General features: G+C 38.8%; 1 long non-coding RNA gene across 2 annotated transcripts in view; it reads left to right on the top strand.

Annotated features, from left to right (window-relative positions):
* LOC112820705 (uncharacterized) overlaps positions 1 to 15,279 on the top strand; it is a 28,797-nt gene extending 13,518 nt beyond the window's left edge. The window contains exons 4-5 of one of the 2 annotated variants that reach the window (XR_012379808.1): positions 11,713 to 11,796; positions 14,274 to 15,279. This is a non-coding gene — a long non-coding RNA (uncharacterized lncRNA). Of the gene's footprint in view, positions 1 to 11,712; positions 12,085 to 14,273 lie in introns of those variants that run through there. The other variant, XR_003207231.2, reaches the window with a different exon arrangement.
* The last annotated feature ends 8,069 nt before the right edge of the window (positions 15,280 to 23,348 follow it).

The following is a 23,348-nucleotide window of genomic DNA, read 5'->3' on the forward strand; positions in this document are numbered from 1 at the left end:
AAAAAGTTGAGTTTGAATCCCAGCTATTCCTTACAAGCCAGGTAACAGTGGGCAAGTTACAAAGGCCCTTTGCCACAGTTTCTTCATCTGTTAAATAGGGACAAGAATACCAACCTCACCGGGTTCTTGTAAAGACCAGTGAGCTGACAACAGAGTCCTTAGTGCCTGGCCCGCTCTAAGATTTTAACAAATGTCAGTAGCATTATTGTGGTTGTGGATTGCCATGGGGATTATATGAAATGCTCTATTTGAAACTCCTGCCACACTTTGGAATTATTATCACAATACCTAGTATTACAGGGAGGGTTTGTTTTTAACCACCCACATTTTCCTTTGGCAGCACTCCTCGTTTTTTTGTTTTTTTTTTTTTTTAAGATTTTATTTATTTATTTGACAGAGAGACACAGCAAGAGAGAGAACACAAGCAGGGGGAGTGGAAGAGGGAGAAGCAGGCCTCCCACTGAGCAGGGAGCCTGATGCGGGCTCGATCCCAAGACCCTGGGATCATGACCTGAGCTGAAGTCAGCCGATTAACCGACTGAGCCACCCAAGCGCCCCACTCCCTGGTTTTTGACTCTAGTCCAGTGCTGTTTGGTAGAACTTTCTGCGATCATAGAAATGGCCCATAATCTGTGCTGGCCAGTATGGTAGCCATCAGCTAAACGTAGCTGTTGAGCCCTTGAAATGTGGCTAGTGCAACTGAGGGGTTGAATTTTTAGTTTTAATTTTATTTAGTTTTAATTAATTTAAATAGTCACAGCTAGTCTCATGATTTCTATGTGTTCCTACTCCTGTCTGATCACTTCAATTGCCTTTAGTTAGGTATATATCTCCCCATTCACATTAAGTTTTGAATAACGTCATTTTCTACATGGTACGTTTTTGATAGATAAATTACAGTTAAAAAAGTAAAAACAAACTGGATATATTTCCAGTGTCGAGCTTCTCCACCAAGTCTGGCTTTCTATAAGCACTTTGGGTTTTTTGTTTTTGTTTTTGTTTTAAAGAGTTATTTATTTATTTTAGAGCGAGAGCATGGGTGGAGGGGAGGGGCAAAAGGAGAGAGAGAGAAGCAGATTCCCTGCCAAGCTCAGAGCCTGAGGCAGGCCAATCCCACCAGCCCCAAGACCACAACCCAGGCTAAAATCAAAATTCCAATGCCCAACTAACTGAGCCACCCAGGTGCCCTGCCATATGCGTTTTGTAAACTTGCATAAGAAGAACTCAATAACTTTAAAAAAAAAAAAAATTGGCAGTTTAGTTTAAAAGGCTGTTTCATCAAGCCCCACGCTGAGCATAGAGCTTTCTTTAAAATGAAGGAATGGGGGTGCCTGGGTGGCTCAGTCGTTAGGCGTCTGCCTTCTGCTCAAGTCATGATCCCAGGGTCCTGGGATCGAGCCCCGTTTCGGGCTCCCTGCTCTGCGGGGAGCCTGCTTCCCCCTCTCCCACTCCCTCTGCTTGTGTTCCCTCTCTTGCTGCACCTCTCTCTGTCAAATAAATAAAATCTTTAAAAAAATTAAAAAATAACATGAAGGAATGAATGAATAGCTGCTTTACAGATCTGGAATGAAAAGGGGGTATCTCTGCTGTCAACTACTCTCCCTCACAGTCCACAGCAGGGTGATTCTTGACCTGCTCTGATTCTGTGTCGTTGGGTCAGTTCTGTGCTTCCCAGTGGACTCTGGCTCATAGCCCCCTTCTGGGCCTCAGGCTGACAGCCTTCTCCCATCCCTGGTGTTGAGTCAGAACTTGAGTTGGCTCCCAGAGGGCAGCCACTGACTAACTCAAAGCCAGTGGCTCGCCCAGAGGTGAGCTCACAACGTCTTTTCCAGGTTCCAGGGTCCCTGCATCTCTTCTCTATTATAAAGCCAATCTGAACTTCAGGTTCTAGATAAATCACCTGACCCTCATATCAAAGAAAAGCTATAAAACCAAAATGAAATTTCCATAGGGAAGCCTAGCTCTTCCCTCTCCTGGGGAAAGGCTGCCACCTGCTGTAATACATCGGCGTTGGGCTTGTCTAAGGTCCCTGAACGAGTGTGTGCACAGCCCCACCCACCTTCCCCTCAATGTGTCAGGAGTGCAAGGAGGAAAACCAGTAGACATTCCAAGCTGGAGGGCACCAAAGCAAACTCATCCATGTGAATGGTGCCCAGAAGGAATTGGCATCTCTCTCTGATTAGAAGAGCATTTATTCTTCACCACTCAGCAGCACTATTTTTTCAAGTTAGCTCATAGCGACCTACATAAAATCTCCGTTGTTAAGAGGCTGATTATTTCCTCGATCCTTCCAGCTTTATGTATCTTGATCTATTCTTCACAGTCCTGGCAAGTATTTGGTAGGAGAAAGGATGAGAAGAGAATAAAAACTGATGGTTTACAAGGTAGCATCCTTCAGCCTTGCACTCTGACTTTCTTCAAAAATCCTAAAACTAAAAGAAATACTCCGTAGTGATGAGCACCGACTGCTGCTATTGGAGACATGTTGAATCTTAGAAGCATGATGTTGAGTGAAGTAAGCCAGATGCCAAACAATATACTATTTACAGATATAAAGTTTGTAATGTAATTCTATGTCTGTAAAGTTCAAAAACAGGCAAAACACAATGAAGCTGATAGTGGTTAGCTACGGGGTTGGGGTAGTGGTGGGGTTTAGGACACACCATCCCCAAAGATGGCATCTTGGCATGCTGAATATTTTAAGCTGAAAGAGTTTGAGAAAAGACAGAGCAGGAGGGTCACTCTGACCTCCCCTCCTCATCATTCCCCCTTCTTCTCTGAAACAAGTCATAAAACTCATGTGAGAGGTGCCCTCCCTATATACCCAGAGGAAAGACTCATCCTTATCTTGGAAGACAAAGAGATGCCAGAAAGAATCCTAACAAACAGGCCTTGCTAAGTTTCCCCAGTTTACTGGAATTACCTCACACTCTAACCTATCCCACTCCCCCATAACTGCCCACTTGTCATCAAACCTAGCATAAAAACACACAGCTCTGTTTTTTTTGGGAGGGGGGAGGGTCTTTACTTCCTGATGAAGGTTCTTATGTAAAACTTATATTAAATAAATGTGTATGCATTTCTCCTGTTAATCTGCCTTTGTAAGTTTAGGGTCCCTAAGAGGGTCGAGGAAAACCTTTTCTTCACCTACAGCAGTAATCTGGAAAGGAAAAAAAGGGGCTTCTGAAGTATTGGTAATGTTCTATTTCCTTCTTTTTTTTAATTTTTATTTATTTATTTATTTGTCAGAGAGAGAGAGAGAGAGAGAGCACAAGCAGGGGGAGCAGTAGAGGGAGAGGGAGAAGCAGGCTCCTCACTGAGCAAGGAGCTCGATGTGGGACTCGATCTCAGGACCCTGGGATTATGACCTGAGCTGAAGGCAGACGCTTAACGACTGAGCCACCCAGGCATCCCTAATGTTCTATTTCTTGACATGAGATGTAGTTATGTGTTTTCACTTTGTGAAAATTAGTTGAGCCATAAATTTTAAGGTATACATGATATACATCAATAAAAAATCCTTGTTCGAGAAACTAAATATTCATGAGTAAAATAATACGATACATGAGTTGTTTTTTTTTTAGAAAACTTCAGAAAAATAATTAAGTATGGATAGATGAAACAAAAATATAGAATTTAATAATGTTAAGCTGTAGGATAGATACATGAAAGTCCATTATTCTATTCTCCCTACCTTTGTATATGCTTTTATAATAAAAAGTTTTTTTTTAAATCATGGGTGAAATTTTAATCTGAGCGAAGAGGACAACATAAAACCCAAAAGTCAAAAAGAAAAAGAAATGAGGCTTCCACATCCATTCCAGCTCCTTCCTTCCATCATAAAGGCTATAAAGTAAATCCTGGCTTTGCTAGCCCTCTGACACTGAGCCCGTCTATGTGACTGACCTTATGCTAGTAATGAAGGTATAGGCAGAAATCATACATTATAGCCACATACATAAATAATATAAATCAAAATAACAGTGAGGTATCACCTATTTTTCACCTGTTGAACTGATAAAGATCAAAGAGTTTGTTAATACCAAATGTTGACATTTTGAGGACACAGTTGATCTTTTCTACTACTGGTGGAAACCTACGTTTATATAAAATATTTTGGAAGAGTAATTTGGAAATATCTATCAAAATTCTCCTGAAAGCAAAAGCAACATTTAAGTGGCAAGAGTGGGCATGGACTTGCCATGGTGAGCACTGGGTGACGTATGGAAGTCTTGAATCACTATATTGTATACCTGAAACTGATGCAACACTGTATGTTAGCTAACTGGAATTAAAATAAAAACTTAAAAAAACATTTTTTCAAGAGAGTGTGGGTATGGAAAGGAGGCAGCAGGTAGAAGAGTCTAAGTAGAGTCAAAGTTGATTAATTGTATGACTGACTAAATATGGAGAAAAGGCTCCAAAATTACTAAGGACGTTAACAGAAATAGGGAATCAGGGGGAGGCACTTGTTTGGACAAGCAGATAAATAATTCAGTTTGGAATATGTTATGTTTTCCGATACTTTCACAACAAAGATAGCTTTTGTTGTCCCTCTAGATCTAGAGTCTAGATGTTAAGATAAATGCTCATATAGCAGATTAATAATTTCATTAAGTAATAATCCAGGAACTCACCAGAAGGCGAACTGAGAGAATGCCATTTTAGCCTCAACTGTAAGTTGAGGTACATTAAAGAAAATGTACTTCAAACAGTGGCTAGACTTTCTTTTTCTCCTGCCCAACTGGCAAAGATTTTTTTTAAATAACTTAGTTTGGCAAAGATGTAGAGAAATGGGTACTTGTCATTTATATAGGCTGGAGTCCATATAAGTGATGGCAACTTCTGGAAGACAATTTTACAGTATTTAGCAAAAACCTAAAAAGCGTTAGGCCTTCTGAGCCATCAATTCCAATTCTACCTGAAGAATGTATGTAAATATTTTTTATTTAATTGTTTTCCATGAAAGTCATATATGTACATGGTACTAAAAAATATTCTAAAAGACATATAAGGATACAGAATGACCTCTCCTCTGTCTCCTACCCATACTGCTCTTAAGAGGTCACCACTTTCAACATCTAGCTGTTTTATCTATTATTTACCTCTTTGTGTTTAAATAATTTGTTCATTCAACTATTTCTTATCTTTTTTTTTCTCTTTTGAGTATAGTTGGCACACAATGTTACATTAGTTCCAGGTGTATAACATAGTGATCCAACAAATTTATACATTATGCTATGCTCACCACAAGTGTAGCTACCATCTGTCACCATACGAGTCATGACAATATCATTAACTATATTCCTTATGCTGTGCCTTTTATTCCCGTGGCTTGTTCATTCCATAACCGGAAGCCTGTATCTCCCACTCCCCTTGGTAACCATCAGTTTTTTCTCTGTATTTATAGGTCTGATTCTGCTTTTGTTTATTCATTTGTTTGGTTTTTTGGATTCCATTTTGAGTGAAATCGCATGGTATTTGTCTTTCTCAGTATGACCTGTTTCACTTAGCATAAGACCCTCTAGGGCCATTCCTTGCTGTCCCAAATGGCACAATCTCATCCTTTTTTAAGGATACATAATGTTCCATTATGTGTTTGTATATATATATATACAGCACATCTTCCTTAAGTTGTTTCCATATCTTGGCTACCGTAAATACTGCTACAATAAATATAGGGGTGCATATGTCTTTTCTAATTAGTGCTTTTATTTCCTCTGGGTAAATACCAAAGGAATGGTATTATTGCATTGTATGGTATTTCTATTTTTAATTTTTTGAAGAAACTCCATACACTTTTCCACAGTGGCTGCACCAATTCACATTCTCACCAAGAGTGCCCAAGGGTTCCTTTTTCTCCACTTGCTCGTCAACACTTGTTGTTTCTTGTGTTTTTTATTTTAGCCACTCTGACAGGTGTAAGGTGATGTCCCATTGTGGTTTTGATTTGTATTTCCCTGATGAGTAGTGATGTTGAGCATATTTTCATGTGTCTGTTGGCCATCTGGATGTATTCTTTGAAAAAATGTCTGTTCAGGTTCTCTGCCCACTTTTTTTAATTGGATTGTTTTTTTGGTGTTGAGATGTATAAGTTCTTTATATATTTTGGATATTAACCCCTTATCAGTTATATCATTTGCAAATATCTTCTCCCATTCTCCCATTTTTGAGAGCTTTTTGCTTTGTTGATGGTTTCCTTTGTTGTGCAAAAGCATTTTATTCTGATGTAGTCTCACTAATTTATTTTTTATTTTGTTTCCCTCGCCTTAGGAGATATATCTAGAAAAATGTTGCTATGGCCAGTGTCAGAGAAATTACTGCCTGTGTTCTCTCCTAGGATTTTTATGGTTTCAGGTCTCTCATTTACGTCTTTGTCATTCAATTCTTTTTTGATTTATCAACTGAAAACATAGTCTATCGGCATCCTGTTATGGTAGTTGAGAATTTAGCTTTTCATTCAACTACCACCTCCTCCGCTTCCTCACCTCCTCCCACTATGGTTTTATCAAAATCTTTAAATGTCACGTAGCAAGACTTCTTGGCAAAAACATCATAAGGCAAAAATGTTTTGATTAATTCATTAGTCAATATTTACATAATTATGAATATAAAGATTTTCAAATGTCAAATGGCTAGCAATATATTTTTTTCAAACCTACAAACATAAAACCACAAAACGATTTATCAGTTCTGTTTTTTTTTTTTTTCCAAAAAAATCCCTGTCCTCTTTTTTTTTTTTCCATACTGAAGTCTAGTTGACACACAGTGTTATGTCAGGTATAGAGCAGGGTGATTTGAAAAGTCTATTCATTATACCATGCTCACCACAAGTGTAACCACCCTCTGTCCCTCTGTGCCATTGATCTAATCAGGACTGGCTGCTCCCTAAGCTTTGAGGCATGGTGGTCACTCTAGGACTTCCTCTCATCCTCTAGCTTAGCTCTCCCATTTCCCAGGTTCTTTGTCTTCTTTCTCAGTTGACTCTTGTATCTCTAAAACAGTAATTTCCTCAGAAAGGGTACATAAGATGTAAATTTTTGAGACCCTGAATCTCTGAAAATGTCTTTATTCTACCCTCACACTGTATTGATGGTTGGATATAAAATTCTTAGAGAAACACAATTTCACTTCAGAATGTTGGAGGTAATACTCCATTGCATTCTAGAATTGAGTGATGCTGTTGAAAAGCCTGAAGTTATTGTTCACTCCCCCTTTTTTAATGGTTTGTTTGTTTCCCCTTCATTTTGATGCAGTCAGTTTTCTCCTCTTTGGATGCTTTTATGTTCTTTATTCTCAGTGTTGTTTCATAATCATGTCCTTGTTATAGGCCTTTTTTCATTCATTGGGCTGGATAGTTCAACCTGGAGATTTATATTCTTCAGATCAGATAAATGTTCTTAGATTTTGTGTATAACTTTTTCTGCCTCATTTTTGTTCTATAGTCTCTGGCACTCTAGTTGAAATGGATTTCTGTTTGATGTTTGTTAAGTTTCCTACCTTTCCCCCCAGTTTTCCATCTCTTTGTCTTCTTGTTTGATGTTCTGGGAGGTATCTTCAATGTTCTCCTGATCCTTTTTTGGACTTTTTGTTTCAGTGATTACATTTTTAATTTTCTTTTTCTTCTTCTTCTTCTTCTTCTTCTTCTTCTTGTTTTAGTAATCTCTGTGCCCAATGTGGATCTTCAACTCATGGCCCGTGATCAAGAATTGCATACTCCACCAACTGAGCCAGCCAGGTGCCCTGTATTTTTTTTTTAAGATTTTATTCATTTATTTGAGAGAGAGAGAATGAGAGATAGAGAGCATGAGAGGGAAGAGGGTCAGAGGGAGAAGCAGACCCCCTGCCAAGCAGGGACCCCGATGTGGGACTCAATCCGGGGACTCCAGGATCATGACCCGAGCCAAAGGCAGTCGCCTAACCAACTGAGCCACCCAGGCACCCTCCTGTATTTTTAATTTTCTTTTTTTTTTAAAGACTTTATTTGAAAGAGAAAGAGAGAGTGAGAGAGAGAGAGAGAGCACAAGCAGGGGGAAGGGCAGAGGGAGAAGCAGACTCCCCCATTGAGCAGGGAGCCCAATGTAAGGCTTAATCCCAGGACTCCGGGATTATGACCCGAGCAGAAGGCAGATGCTTAATTGACTGAATCACCCAAGTGCCCCATTTTTAATTTTCAAATGCTTTTTTAGAAAGGTTTTTTTTTTTTCCTGCATCCTTCATCATGTTTGTTACCTTTAATATTGTGGGGTTTTCCTTTTTTTTTAAGATTTTATTTATTTATTTGACAGAGAAACACAGCAAGAGAGGGAACACAAGCAGGGGGAGTGGGAGAGGGGGAAGCAGGCCTCCTGCCGAGCAGGGAGCCCGATACGGGACTCGATCCCAGGACCCTGGGATCATGACCTGAGCCTGAAGGCAGACACTTAACGACTGAGCCACACGGGTGCCCGATATTGTGGGGTTTTCTTAATTGTCTGGTCTCTGTTCTTTTTGTAAGTGGGAAAAATCAACTAAGAAAGCAAATTGAAAGCCCTTGCTGGGGTGAAGGGGGCAGGTCAAATGGTGGGATTCTCTTAGGGTGATCATTTGGTACACTGGCCTTTTTACTGGCTGGTTATAAAATGCCAGTGTAGGAAAATATTTTTTTCTAAGGGTATTTAGTTTCTCCTTTGAAGAATTCTCCATTCCCCTTTCTTAAATGTTTTGTGATCAAGGTGTAGAAAAGAATGTGAGTAACATTTGAGTTATTACTATGTACTGACCTTGTTTGTATATTTAGGCTGTTGCAACCAAGGAAATTCAGGTTACATTGTAACATGTACACCCACATGAAAAAATAGTCTGGAATACACAAACCAAAACTTGAAAGTCATTATCTGTTAGTGTGGATTCATGGGTGATTTAAATTTTCTTCTTTTTTCTATAAAATGAATATGTAATTTTCAAGATTATTTAGTAAAAGCAAACCATAAGAAACAAACAAGCCAAATTCTCAATGAACAAAAAAATTTCAACAGATATTTCATCAAAGAAGATATACAGATAGCAAATAAGTACCTGCAAAGAGGTACATCTTTGGTCATTAGAGAAATATGGATTAAAACCACAATGAGATACCACTATACACTCACTAGAATGGCTTTTAAAAACAAAGCCAATGCCTGGCTGACTCAGTCAGTAGAATATGCGATTCTTGGTATCAGGGTCCTGAGGTTGAGCCCCATGTTGGGTGTAGAGTTTAGTTTAACAAGAAATAAATATAATCTTTAAAATAAATAAATAAAAATAAAAACAAAGCTACAATAACTAGTGCTGGTTAGGATGCAGAGCAATTCTCATACATTGTAAATGGGGATGCAATGTAGCAACCTCAGGGACACCTGGGTGACTCAGTTGGTTAAACCTCTGCCTTTGGCTCAGTCATGATTCCAGGGTCCTGAGATTGAGTCCCATGTTGGGTTCCTTGCTTGGCAGGGAGTTTGCTTCTCTCTCTGCTTGCCCTTCCCCCTGCTTGTGGTCTCTGTCTCTGTCTCTCTCTCTCTGACAAATAAATAAAATCTTTAAAACAAAACAAAAGGCAGCAACTTTGGGAAACAGTTTGGCAGTTTTTACGAAGTTATGCACTTACCATATGACCAAGTAATCCCACTTCTGTATGTTTATCCAAGAGAAATGAAAGTATATGTTCACACAAAAACCTGTATACGAGTATTTATAACAGATTTATTCATAATAGCCCAAACCTGGAAACAACCCAAATATCCTTCAACTGTAATACCTCTATACCATGGAATACAACTCAGCAATTAAAAGAAATGAACTATTGATACATCAGCAATATGGATGAATCTCAAATGCATTATGCTAAGTGAAAGATGCCAGACTTAGAAGGCTATGTGTTATCTGATTCCATTTATATGACATTCTAGAAAAGGCAAAACTATAGGAACAGAGAACAAGTTGGTGGTTGCCCAGGGTTTGGGGTGAGGGAAGGGCTAACAAAGGGACAGCATGAGAGAATTTTCTGAACGGTGGCACCATTCTGTCTTTTGATTATGTGATTATGCATTTGTCAAAATTTATAATGCTATGCACCAAAAGAGTGACTTTTATTGTGTGTAAATAAAAATATTAAACTCTGTGTTTTAAAATCATAACAAAATACTTAAATTAGGAGGAGCTAGGTATTTCTTTTTTTTTTTTAAGATTTTTATTTATTTATTTGACAGAGAGACATAGCGAGAGAGGGAACACAAGCAGGGGGAGTGAGAGAGGGAGAAGCAGGCTTCCCGCCGAGCAGGGAGCCCGACACGGGGCTCGATCCCAGGACTCTGGGATCATGACCTGAGCTGAAGGCAGACGCTTAACAACTGAGCCCCCCGGGCGAGGTATTTCAAAAGGATCCTAAACATGGTTCCTCCAGAGAGCAAGACTCCTATGGCATTAAAATATAATTAAATTTAGAAAATAAATTCATGTGAAGATTTTGGAATATACCTATTGTATGCTGTCTGAATACAGGCAATTCTTAGCCCATGAAGTCATAAGAATTGCATCTTTAACCTTTGAAAAGATGAGACATTGTTCAAAGACATCAATGCAACTTCATCCCTACTATCTCATTCATGAAACACATTTATAATTATTTATAAATATTTGTTGGTTGCTTACTATTTTTAAGAAAGAAATGATAATGTAGAAAATACAGAGATAAATCATGAATCTTATGCTTCAGTTCTAGTGGGGAAACGAACCACGTAATATATACCTATATTACAAAGCAAAATATGACAGTGTGGCCTGAGGTATGGAAGAGGGATGAAGGGTAAAGACTTGCTTTTACTTAGTAGGGAGGTCGGAGATTGTATCCCCACTTCCGGAATTTGGATATGTAGAGTTGGAGGTAGGGAGGGTTGGAAAGGGCCCAGGGAAGGTAGACCAAGGAACGGAGAAAAACAAAACAAAACAAAAAGAAACTCAGAGCTTTTTTTCCCCCCCACAAATATGGGAAATAGCTGTGAACACACCAGCTCTCATCATCATCATCATCATCATCATCTGAGCAGATTTGTCATATTGACTGCTTTGCTCACCACGCTAATTTGCTGCCAACCTTACTTATTATAATAGCTATTATTCTGTTCTTCCATCAGGCTCTCCAGTGTTTGCCTGCAAGTTCTTATGTTCTAATCACTGGAAACTTGATTTTGTTGAGTTTGTCATTCAGTGCTAATATGTGTGATAACTCAGTTAAAAAAATACATCTTATTCCAGGGCGCCTGGGTGGCTCAGTTGGTTAAGCGACTGCCTTCGGCTCAGGTCATGATCCTGGAGTCCCGGGATTGAGTCCCACATCGGGCTCCCTGCTCAGCAGGGAGTCTGCTTCTCCCTCTGACCCTCTTCCCTCTTGTACTCTCTGTCTCTCATTCTCTCTCTCAAATAAATAAAACTTAAAAAAAAAAATACATCTTATTCCAGTCTTTTTCTCCATGCCCCCCTTGGCCATTGTGAATAGTTCCACTTTAAAAATGCCGCATGAAATCATTTATTTCTCTGGTATTTCCATTAATATTAAACTTCATTTTAAATTCTCTTGTTCCTGTATCGTTCAACCAGATAAAAAGGATGAACAGATCAATTTTCACGTGCCCTCTGTAATTGCAATTTTCAGTACTTCAATCACGTCCCTTTATATTCTTTTCATTTTTACAGGCTAAATAATCACATTGAGTCAGTTGCTACAGTGAAACTTGAAACCTGATCATTGAAGAAGCTTGCAATTTAGCAGAAAACAAGGTACACCAGGATCTTTCACTTCAGCTGCGCCTTGAGGATTCTGGTCTCTTTTTGAAAATGCCCTGACATGTCTAGTTAGTTTCGTTGTTATAATCCTTTCCTTAAACAACTTTGTAAAGTTGTTGTATTTTAAGGAATATTATACTTAAAACTCCTAGGTAACTCACTATATCTTATGATATAACACTGCTTAACTATACATAATTTGTGGGTGCCTGGGTGGCTCAGTTGGTTAAGCGACTGCCTTCGGCTCAGGTCATGATCCTGGAGTCCCGGGATCGAGTCCCGCATCGGGCTCCCTGCTCAGCGGGGAGTCTGCTTCTCCCTCTGACCCTTCCCCCTCTCATGCTCTCTATCTCTCATTCTTTCTCTCAAATAAATAAATAAAATCTTTAAAAAAAAACTATTCATAATTTGTGGAAAAGACATATGCTGGGTAAATGAATTTTCTGGTGAAACCCTTGTATCTTTCTCATGGCACAATTCAGAATTTTGAGTTGCTTCATTTTTGGAAATGATACTGTTATTGAGAGGAAGACACATGCTGCTAGTTGCTGTTTTGAATGCTCCTTTGACAACATTTTGTTACTGTTGTCATTTGTTGTTGTCATTTGTTGTTGTCATTTGTCTCTTTCTACAAGGACAAATCCTCTCCGCCCCCCCCCCGTGTGTGTGTGTGTGTGTGTGTGTGTGTGTGTGTGTGTGTGTGTGACTGGAAATGGCAGTTAATGCCAGTTAATTGGGTCTGGTTAATTTGAGGTTTTACTGTTAGCAGACCAAATTACCTCAGCTCTAGAAACACCCAAAATAAATTCCCTTATTTTTCTTTTCTTAGTCAGTAGTCCTTCTAAACTAAATACTGTTCACAAGCCATATCTTCAATGTATTTGTGAAACCATGTTGTTAACAGCTATCAAAAGCCTCTTCTATGCTTCAGTTTGCCAACTTAATAGCTGGTGGTTCTGAATGCATAAGACCCCTTTGAGTATCAAGAGAGAACCCAGGCTATGGGAGATGAGGATGATACAGGATATGAGGGCAGATTTAACGATGATTTGCACAGTCATAAGCCCTAGACAGCAAGGAAAATGGGTAGCATACCAAAAAGGCACCACTTCCAGCATTAAGTCAACAAGCAATTTTTCTATTTGTTTGTTTGTTTACCATGTGCAAGTCACTGTACTAGGGCCAAGAAGACAAGCCATGGTGTAGTAGTCTAATACGGAACCTAAGAGGTCCACTAATAGTTTGAACAGGAGCAAGTGTGTCATAAATGCCACATCCACGGTTCAGGAAATAAATGACAGTTGAGAGGAAGAGGAAGTTGTCACTTCTGATTAAATGATAACAGAACATTTAGTAAAAGAGATGATGATATCTGAGCTCTTCTTGAAGAAGGGATAAGATTTGAGTAGGTGGAGGAAAACCCAAGTCCGTTTCAGGGTAGTGAGGAAAGACATATGAAGGTCAATAATGACAGAAAGGCTTAGGAAGGCAGGTAGGATCCAATTAGGAAAATTTTTTCCTTTGCTCATTTTGTTTTGTTTCTTAAATACCACATATGAGTGAAATAATATATTTGTCTTTCTCTGACTGACTTATTTCACTTAGCATTATACTCTCTAGCTCCATCCATGTTGTTACAAATGACAAGATTTCATTCATTTTTAATGGCTGGATAATAGTCCAGTGTGTGTGTGTGTGTGTGTGTGTGTGTGTGTATACATACATATATATACACAATGATATATATATCACATATATACGATTATATAATACATATATAATGCAATGATATATATATATATCACATCGTTTTTGTTTGTTTGTTTGTTATTGTTTTTAAAGTAGGCTCCACGCCCAGTGTGGAGCCCAATGTGGGGTTTAAACTCATCACCCTGAGATCAAGACCTGAGCTGAGATTAAGAGTCGGATGCTCAACTTACTGCACCACCCAGGCACCCCAACCACATCTTCTTCATCCATGCACCTGTCAATGGGCACTTGCGCTCCTTCCATAATTTGGCTGTTATAAATAATGTTGCTATAAACATAGGGTATTTACCCCCAAAATACAAAAACAGGGATTCAAAGAGATACATCTTTTGGGCTTATTTCAAAGTCAGAGAAACAGAGAAGTGATGAGAGAGAGTACCCAATTCTCAGCTGACAAAAGGGAAAGACAGAGTCCATTTGCCATTACATTAGCAGTGCGAGAAACAAGCCAAATCCCTGAAGCACGTGTGGTAAAATGAAAGAGATTAAAAGGAAGTTGACGTAACACAAAACAGCAGATCAGGGTTTTCACTTGCAGGAGACTGGTGGTGGACATTTGCTGGGTTTTCAGCCCACATTTATTTCCTCTTCTGAAATGGGGCCCCAGTTTTGTTTTGTTTCTTTTTCTGGAGAGCCCAATCTTTCCTCATCCTTATTTTATATATTCTGGTTAAATGGACTCCATTTCATTCTGGTTTCAGGGTTGGCTATGATTCAGGTCCAGCCAGTTAGAGCCTCACACAGGTCACAGTGACTGAATGGATGCATCATCACTTAATCAGAGCCAGAGAGAGGCAATCTGGGATTTTTGCTGAGCCCGTAAATATGCCTTGGCTTCTACTGGCTTGAACATGGGAAGTTGCAGCCTAGGAACTGCTAGCAGCCATCTTCCTATCACCTCTCACCCCTTGAAGCCTGAGATTGAAGCCAGACAACATGGAGGAGAGCAGGGATCCTCACAGGAAAATACAAAGTCCCTGAGGTCGGGAAGCTTGGCTTTGTTTTTAAATCTTTTTCATTGATGCATCACTCACATACAGGTGGGGGTGGGGAGTGGGAAAGCACAAAACAAATGTTTGGGTAAAAAAGTATCACATAGTGAATACACATATTTACTCCTCCCAATCACTACCCCCCTTTCCTCTTGACTATTAGCACCATAGTTTCAAGTTTTTTAATTGTACATAAATGAAATTATAAAATATACATTCTTGTGGGTCTGGCTTCTGTTACTCAACATTCTTGTAAATATCTTTGATGAATATTATTGGATATATATATATATATGATTTATTTATTTGAGTGAGAGAGTGAGAGAGAGTGCAGGATGGAGCAGAGGGAGAGAGAGTCCTAAGCAGACTCCGTGCTGAGTGAGGAGCAAGACGCAGGCCTCAATCTCATGACCCTGAGATCACGACCTGAGCTGAAACCAAGAATTGGACGCTTAACCAACTGTGCCACCTAGGCGCCCCTCTATTGGATATATTTCTAAGAGTAGAATTGCTAGATTACAGAGTGCACATATGTTTCCCTTTAGAAGACATTGCCAAATTATGTTCCAAGGTAATTGCTCCAATATACTCTTCTCCCCTAGTATGTACCTGTTGCTCCATATCCTAGGCAATATTTGGTATTTTCATTCTTTTAAATGTGAATGTGTAGTATATCATATTGCATTTTTCTAACGAATGAGGCTGAATACCTTTTCTTATGGCTATTTGGATGTCTTTTTCTGTAAAGTGTCTAGTCAAGTGTCCATCTTTCTATTGAGTTAACAGTCTTTTCTTTTTTAATTTGTAGGAGGTTTAAATTTTTTTTAATTTAGTTACTACACCAATGCCATACCATATTATATTATAGTCTTGTAATAAAACTTAGTAATGATAGAATATGTGCTCCCGCCATGTACTTTTTAAGAGTGTTAGGCTATTTTTGGCCCTTTGCATTTCCATATACATTTTAGAATCAGGTTACTATTTTCTGCAAATACACCTATTGGGATTTTCATTGGGATTGCATTGAATCTATAAATTGATTTGGTGAGATTGATGTATTTACAACCTTGAAACATCTAATCCATGAGCAATGTACATACTTCCATTTATTTAGGTTATCTTCAAATTTTCTCAATAAAGTTCTCTAGCCTTCTGTGCAGGGGTGAGTCTTGCATTCTTTCATTAGATTTATTCCTAGGTATTTGATATTTTTGTACAATTGTAAGTGGTAATATTTCTTTTTAAATTTTGTTTGTTACTTATATATAGAAAAACTATTGAATTTTTGTATAGTGACTTAATATATTGGTCTTCTATTGCTGCATGAGAAAGTATCATAAACTTTAAAACATCTTAGAAAACAAGTTCATTATCTTACAGTTTCTATGAGGCAGTAGTCTAGATACTAGTTAGCTAGATCGTCTGCTCAGAGTCTCATTAGGCTAAAATGAAGGTGCCTTCAGGGCCTATGATCTCATTTCAGGTGGAGGGTCCTCTTGCAAGCGCACTGATTATTGTTGCATTTCAGTTCCTTGTAGTTGCAGGACTGAGGTTCCTCTTTCATACTGGCTGGCTATCATCTACCCACCACTATCAGCTCCAAGAGACCTCTGCAATTTCCTGTCACGTAGCTCTCTCTGAAATATGGCCTTTTGTTTCTTTAAAGCAGGAGACCATTTCTTTTGTTTGAAATATATCTGACTTATGACATCTTTGACCTCTAAACTCTCTTTTAAAAAGAACTTACCCAGGGCGCCTGGGTGGCTCAGATGGTTGAGCATCTGCCTTCGGCTTGGGTCATGATCCCAGGGTCCTGGGATCGAGCCCCATGTCTGGCTCCTGGCTCGGTGGGGAGCCTGCTTCTCCCTTGCCCTCTGCCTCTCCCCTGCTCATGCTCTTGCTCTCCCTCCGTATCTCTCTGTCTCAAATGAATAAATAAAATCTTTTAAAAAAGACCAAAATTAAAAAAAAAAAGAATAAAAAGAACTTACCTGATTATGTATGGCCATCAGAATGATCTCCCTTTTAATTAACTCAGGTTCAACTGATCTTAATTATATCTGCAGAATTCCTTCACCTTTGCCATGTACCATAACCTAATCATGCAAGTGAAATCTCATCATATTCACAAGTCCACCCACACTAAAAGGGAGCGGATTACATAGGGCATGTACATGGGGTGGGGGGGGGCTGGAATCTTGGGGGACAACTTAAAATTCTGCCTACCACATTTTGTATTCAGCAGCCCTAGTGGTTAATTAATTCTACTAATAAATCTATACATTCATTGAGATTTCCTTGATACACAGTTATATTATCTAAATATAATAAGTTTTATTTCTTCCCAATTTTTATAGTTAAAATTTACTTTTCTTAACTTATTGCACTGGCTAGAATGTCCAGTACAGTGCTAAAAAGAAGTAGTGAAGGTGGGCTTGCTCATCTTTTGTATCATTGTATTTCCTGTGCTTAAAATAGAATATGAGAAATAGTAGCTTTTCAATAAATATTTTTAAATGAATAAATGGATGACAGCAAAGCTGGTGGCGGGGGGTAGGAGGCTGGGGATTTGTTCATGCTTGATCATTTGAGCCCCTAAATTTCCCATGGCTTAAGTCATTCTTAACCATGGACTTTTTAATGACATGATGGCAATAAATGGTAATAAATTATTCCCTCTTTTTTTTCCCCAAGCTAGATTCTTTTTGTCAAGTTCAAACAAAATTTTAAATTACATTAGATCTCGTGATCCACAGAATAACATGAGCAAATAAATATTTGGGAGAAAAACAATTATGCTCAGAGGAATTAATTTTTTTTTGGAAAAACACTTATGGGAATTCAAACATGTTCATGTATCTACCATATTAAGACAATCCTCCCTCACATCCACTTCTACCTACCACTTCATCTACCCCCCTTTTTTTTTATTTAACAACAAAGCTTCTAGCATCTTTTGTTTTTCTCCATATTAACAGTCCTCAACTCATCACAATCTGCTTCCAATTCTACCATCTACCAAACTTATCTTGCTAGGATCAGTAGTGACCTTCATGCTGCCAAATCTAATGGACAGCACACATCTAATTTGCTATAATTGATCATGCCTAGCTTTTAAAAAAAAATTACTTCCTTTGTTTCTGTGACCCTGTAGTCTCCTGGCTTTCTTGTTATTTTTCTGGCTCCTTTTTCTAGTCTCCCTTGGTTGCTTTTCCTCCTCTCAGAACTGAGTCTGTTGACCAGAGAAATATCATGATCACCTGGAATCAAAGCAGCACTCACTGACACACATCAGTGAGCTAGTTTAATCATAAAGACAAAGCTATTTACACAAATGTTTTGTTTGCTCATTGGTTTGATATATGTTTGTGGTGTGGATCTGTGGCCAGTTGCAAGATCTTTTTCCTTTCCTTTCTCTTTTCTTCACCTCTCTATACTCTCAGAGATCTAATATACATCCATCCTTTCACTGATTAACTACATGTTGACAACCTTTGAATTTATATCTTCAGGCCTCCCTTCTGAGTTCCAGACCCATCCTTGTGTCTCCTTGATATTTCCAGGTAGCTATTATATAGACATCCCTAGTTGGACACATCGATTACTGAACTTACGGTGCCAAATCTTTTTATCCTCTGATGTTTCCTACCTCAATAAATGGTTCCACCAACCCCCAGTTGCTCATGTCAGGAGCCTAAGAATCATCCCTCATATCTACCTATTCCTTAGCCCCTATGTCCAACCAATCACAGAGTACTTTCAATTATGTCTCCTAGGATACTTCTCAAACTGTCTACTGTTCTTTATCTTCAGCACTACCACCTTATCCTAACACCTAGACCACTTGGACATTATCTTTGTCAGCTTGCACTGCTATAACACAGTCGTCCATAGACTGGGTAGCTCAAAAAACAGACATTTATTTTTTGCAGTTATGGAATTTGGGAAGTCCAAGGTCAAGCTGCCAGCAGATTCAGTTCCTAGTGGGAGCCTTCTTCCTGGCCCCCAGACTGCCACCTTCTTAATGTGTCCTCACATGGTAGAGAGCGAGTGACCTCTCTCTTCTTCTTATAAAAACACTAATCCCATCATGGGGGCTTCACCTCATGATCTCATCCAAACCTAGTTACTACCTAAAGGTCCTACCTCCACATACCACCACACTGGGAGTTAGATCTTCAACATATGAATTGGGGGCAGGGGGACACAAACATTCAGTCCATTAGAGATTCCTTCAAGCTTCTCATGCCACCTTCTCTTGGTTACCTCCAGAAACTCATTCTCTACAGAGTAGTTAAACTGATCTTTTGAAACCATGCTTATGTCATCTTCTTACTCAAAGCCCTGTCATAGCTTGCAATAAAACTTAAACTCCAACATGACCTATTACTCCCTCTATGATCTAGCTTTGTTCTACTTTTGTCTCATTGCATGCCAGCCATACTGGCCTTTTTTACCTCCTTTGTGTCTTCTTTCTGCTGGCTGTTTCCACTGCCCAGGACTCTACATGACCACTATTCCCCTTCTCTGGCCAACTCCTATTCATTTTTCCTTTAAATCCTGCTTCTTTGGGCAGTTATTTTCTGTTCACCTAATATTATATTACACTCACCTTTATAAGCTCTCACAGCTTCTTTTACCTTTCCTTGACATATATTCCAACTCTTGTTAAACAATTCCTGTAATTATTTGCTTTGTCTCTCTTGTGTACTCCCTCTCCACCCCAACCCAGAATGTCAGTGCTATGAGAGCATGAACTGAATCAGTCTTGCTTAAGGCTATCATCTAGGACCCAGAAACATCCTTGATAAATATTCATTGAATGTGAATGGATGTCTGGATGTCTACTTAAGAATGAGGATGAGTGCAGGGGGTTAGGCAATATTGGTGTAGAAACAGTTTTCCTACCTCTTCATTATGCCACTTTTTAATTTTTTTAATATAATTTTTAAAAGATTTTATTTATTTATTTGAGAGAGAGAAAACAAGAACGAGGAGGGGAAGGGGGCAGAGAGGGAGGGAGAAGCAGACTCCCTGCTGGGCAGGGAGCCCAATATGGGGCTCTATTCCCAGGACCCAGAAAGCATGACCTGAGCCAAAGGCAGACATTTAACCGACTGAGCCACCCAGGTGCCCACCTCTTCATGATAGTAACAGATTCAGAGTCAGAATCAGAATGTTGGGTCCACCATTAAAAGGAATTATGATTTTGACAAAAATTAACCTCATTCTGGGGGCAAGTAATGAGTAACTAAGGTAGCCTCTAACATACTGAGGCAAAATGCAGGCAGCCCAGGCAGGCAGTAAAGAATCAACCAGAGAGGAGGGCAATTTCCCTCCAGATGCCATTAACCAGAGAGATATGCTGACCACCTGGAATCAAAGCAGCACTCACTGGCACGCATCAGTGAGCCAGTGTAATCATGAAGACAAAGACATTTATACAAGCTTTGTGTTTGCTTACTGATTTGATATATGCTTGTTGTAGGATCTAGGGGGGGAAAACTGTCAGTAGTCTAACTTTCAATTTGTAATAGACACAAAAATACTTAGGTTTTGTAAATGTGTCCTTTATGCTCACTTTACCATTTCTTTTGCTCTGTATACTGAACTGCAAAGTAAAGTTGGGATAAATTTAGAAGAATGGAAATAGGCTTTTGCATGTTTATAAAGGAGGAATATGCAAAAATAATCTATTCATTGTCTAAAATACTGCATTCTTTCAACCAAATATGGGAACTGTCTCTTGGATTTGTGAACTAGTAATGAGTACTTGAAACAATAAATGAATCTACGTTGATTATTTTCTAAGTTACTAAATACTTATTACCAAGCAAAATCTTTTGTACAAGATGTTTTTTTGTTTTTGTTTTTGTTTTTGTTTTTACAAGTAATGAGAACCTCCATATTTCATTCTTTAGAGAAAGCCTTCACTTTTCTTTGGAAAAGAGGGAATATGATATGTTTTGGATTCAAATAATAAGCAATTGCAGTTAACATAATTTTTCACTTTTATGGTAATTTGTTGCTGTAGCGTCCCCACAGAATAGTGTGGGACAAAGAACATGGGACTGGAAGTCCTTAAAACCTGGCTTCTGATTTGAAACCATTATCTGTTACAGCCCTTTGGACCTCTGTTTCCTTGTCTGTCAAGTGAGAGGCCTCTCCTGTTCCAAAACTCTTTTATTTCAACTATGTTTTCTTTCTTTGAGTTTATTATTTTTGTTTTATATAGAACCTTAAAAGCATGGAAGGGAAAAATATTGTTCTGAATTCAAGTTAGATTTTTGGAAATAAGACTTCTAGATTGAAATCAGATTCTGATTGAGAACTTTTTATTAACAATTCATAGATGAGAATAAAATGAGAAAACACATGTATTTTACTTTCTGGTAGAATGGGAGCAAAAAAGACCAGACAGTGGCATGAGATTTAAATGGCCATTCTAATATATTTTGGTATCCAAGGAAAGTCCATCATATAATTGCAATCCATTGTTATGTTGATTTTTGTAAAAGATTTATTTGAGAGAGAGAGCATGAGCCAGGGAGGGACAGAGGGAGAGGAAGAGGGAGAGAGAATCTCAAGTCAACTCCCTCCTGAGTGAGGAGCCTAACACATGGCACCATCTCAGGACCAATGAGATCATGACCTGATCAGAAACCAAGAGTTGGACGCTTAACTGACTGAGCCACCCAGGAGCCCCTTATGTTGATCTTTTACTTTGGGTTATATTGTGAAATTGTCCTGGTTTCAGGATACCCAGTTTTTTCCCCCTCTCTCTGTTTATTTTTCTTGTAAAATATTTGATTTGCCCCCCAATTTAAAAATATTACATATTAGGGGCACCTGGGTGGCTCAGTCAGTTAAGTGTCCAACTCTTGGTTTCAGCTCAGGTTGTGATCTCGGGGTCATGGGATTGAGTCCCGCATCCGGCTCCATGCTGAGCTTGGAGCCTGCTTGTGATTCTCTCTCTCTCTCTCTCTCTCTCTCTCTCTGCCTGTCCCCTACTCATGACGCATGTGCGTGCTCACAGGCTCTCTCAAATAAAATAAATAAATTAAATAAATAAATATTACATAGTGGTGTAAGACTTTGTATTCTTGCTGCTTACGAGGTTCTTTCTGTGATGGCTGGTGCTGAGACACAAACCCACTCAAGGTGGTTCTTGAGAGGCCAACTATGGCTTCTGTTTGTCTGGAAATATACATGGCTTTTAAATTGCCCATAATTTTCCCAGAAAATTTTTAAATGAAATTTCTCCTTTTCCTAGAGAAGTTTTAAATGAATGTTTTTTCCCTAATAAATGTTTAACCATCTGTCCTTATAGATCTACTTCATTATAGAATTGCATATTCTAAAAATAATTTCATGTAGTTATTACTTAAAATACTCCAATTATAAAATAAGCTAAGACTATCATCTTGATCATAAATCTAACAAATTAATGTGGCTTACAAAAATCTTGAGCCCTATAACATATCAGTGGAAAAGTTGTTTTAAGACAGGCTAATTGGTTATTGATTCCGCTCAGTGTACAGAAAAAGTGGTTTATGTTTATAAACACTAGTCTATATCTTTCATTCATTATGTCAACAAGTATTTACTGAGCTCTCAACTTGCACCAGGCACTGTGCCAGGTGTTGGGGGGTAAGGTGGTCAACAAAACAGGCAAAACTCTCTGCCTTTATGAAGCTTTCATTCCTGTGGGGGAAAGACAGATAACAAATAAATAAAATGTAAGGAGGAGGTTAGATGATAATAAAGACTAAGTATAAAATTAAGGTAGAAAAGCATATTGGGCATGGTGTTGCAATGAGAAATATGGGTGTCATGGAATGTCTCCTTGAGAAGGTAACATTTGAAGAAAGACCTGAAGAAGGTGAGAGAGTTAGCCATCTAGACATCTGGGGGAAAAGCATTCCAGGCAGAGGGAAGAGCAACTGTCGATGTTCTGAGGCAGGAGCATGCCTGGCATGTCCCAGGAGGAGCCCAATATGACTAGAGAAGAGTAAGAAATGGGGACAGCAGGAGGAGATAAAGGCAGAGAGGAAAGATTGGGATGACATCATCTAGGACCTAATAAGGACTTTGTCTGTTACTATGTCTGTTACTATGAATGAGACAGAACCACTGGAGAGTTTTAAGCAGAAGAAAGACATGATCCGACCTATATTTTAAAGAATCAAGCTGACTATTATGCTGAGAATAGGCTGATGGGGGACAAAGGCTAGGAGACTTTTGCAATAATCCAGGCAGGTAGGATCATTGTACTAAACACTACAGAATTCCAAGAAGTATCATTCACCCCACAATCTCTGAATGGTGTTTTCTATAATGAGCAGTGCAGAGTATAGTTATGGGCCCTGTGGACAAGATTACTTGGACCAGGGTAGATGCAATGTGTATGGGAAGAAATGGTTAGTCAAGATATATTTTGAAGGTAGAACTGATAGGATTTGCTGACATAGTAGATATGGGATATCGGTCAAGTATGATTTTAAAGTAAGATTTAATTTCGCAAATTCAGGTTCATTATACCAAATACCATTTGCTAAGGGGAAGTAACTCACATTCATTTTTTAATTCAACAAAGTTTTGCTGAAAGTCTATTATGTAGTATATTGTCCCAGATTCTGCAGGGAAAGGTTTTTGTCTTGGTTTTTGGTTTTTTAAGGGGGGAGGGGCATACAGAGAGGGAGAGAGAGAATCTTAATAGGCTCCATGCCCAGTGCAGAGCCCCAGGTGGGGCTTGATCTCACAACCCTGAGGTCATGACCT

This window comes from Callorhinus ursinus, unplaced genomic scaffold, assembly GCF_003265705.2.
Source record: "Callorhinus ursinus isolate GAN/ISIS: 27379988/994484 unplaced genomic scaffold, GSC_fseal_2.0 scaffold10, whole genome shotgun sequence".
NCBI lineage: Eukaryota > Metazoa > Chordata > Mammalia > Carnivora > Otariidae > Callorhinus > Callorhinus ursinus.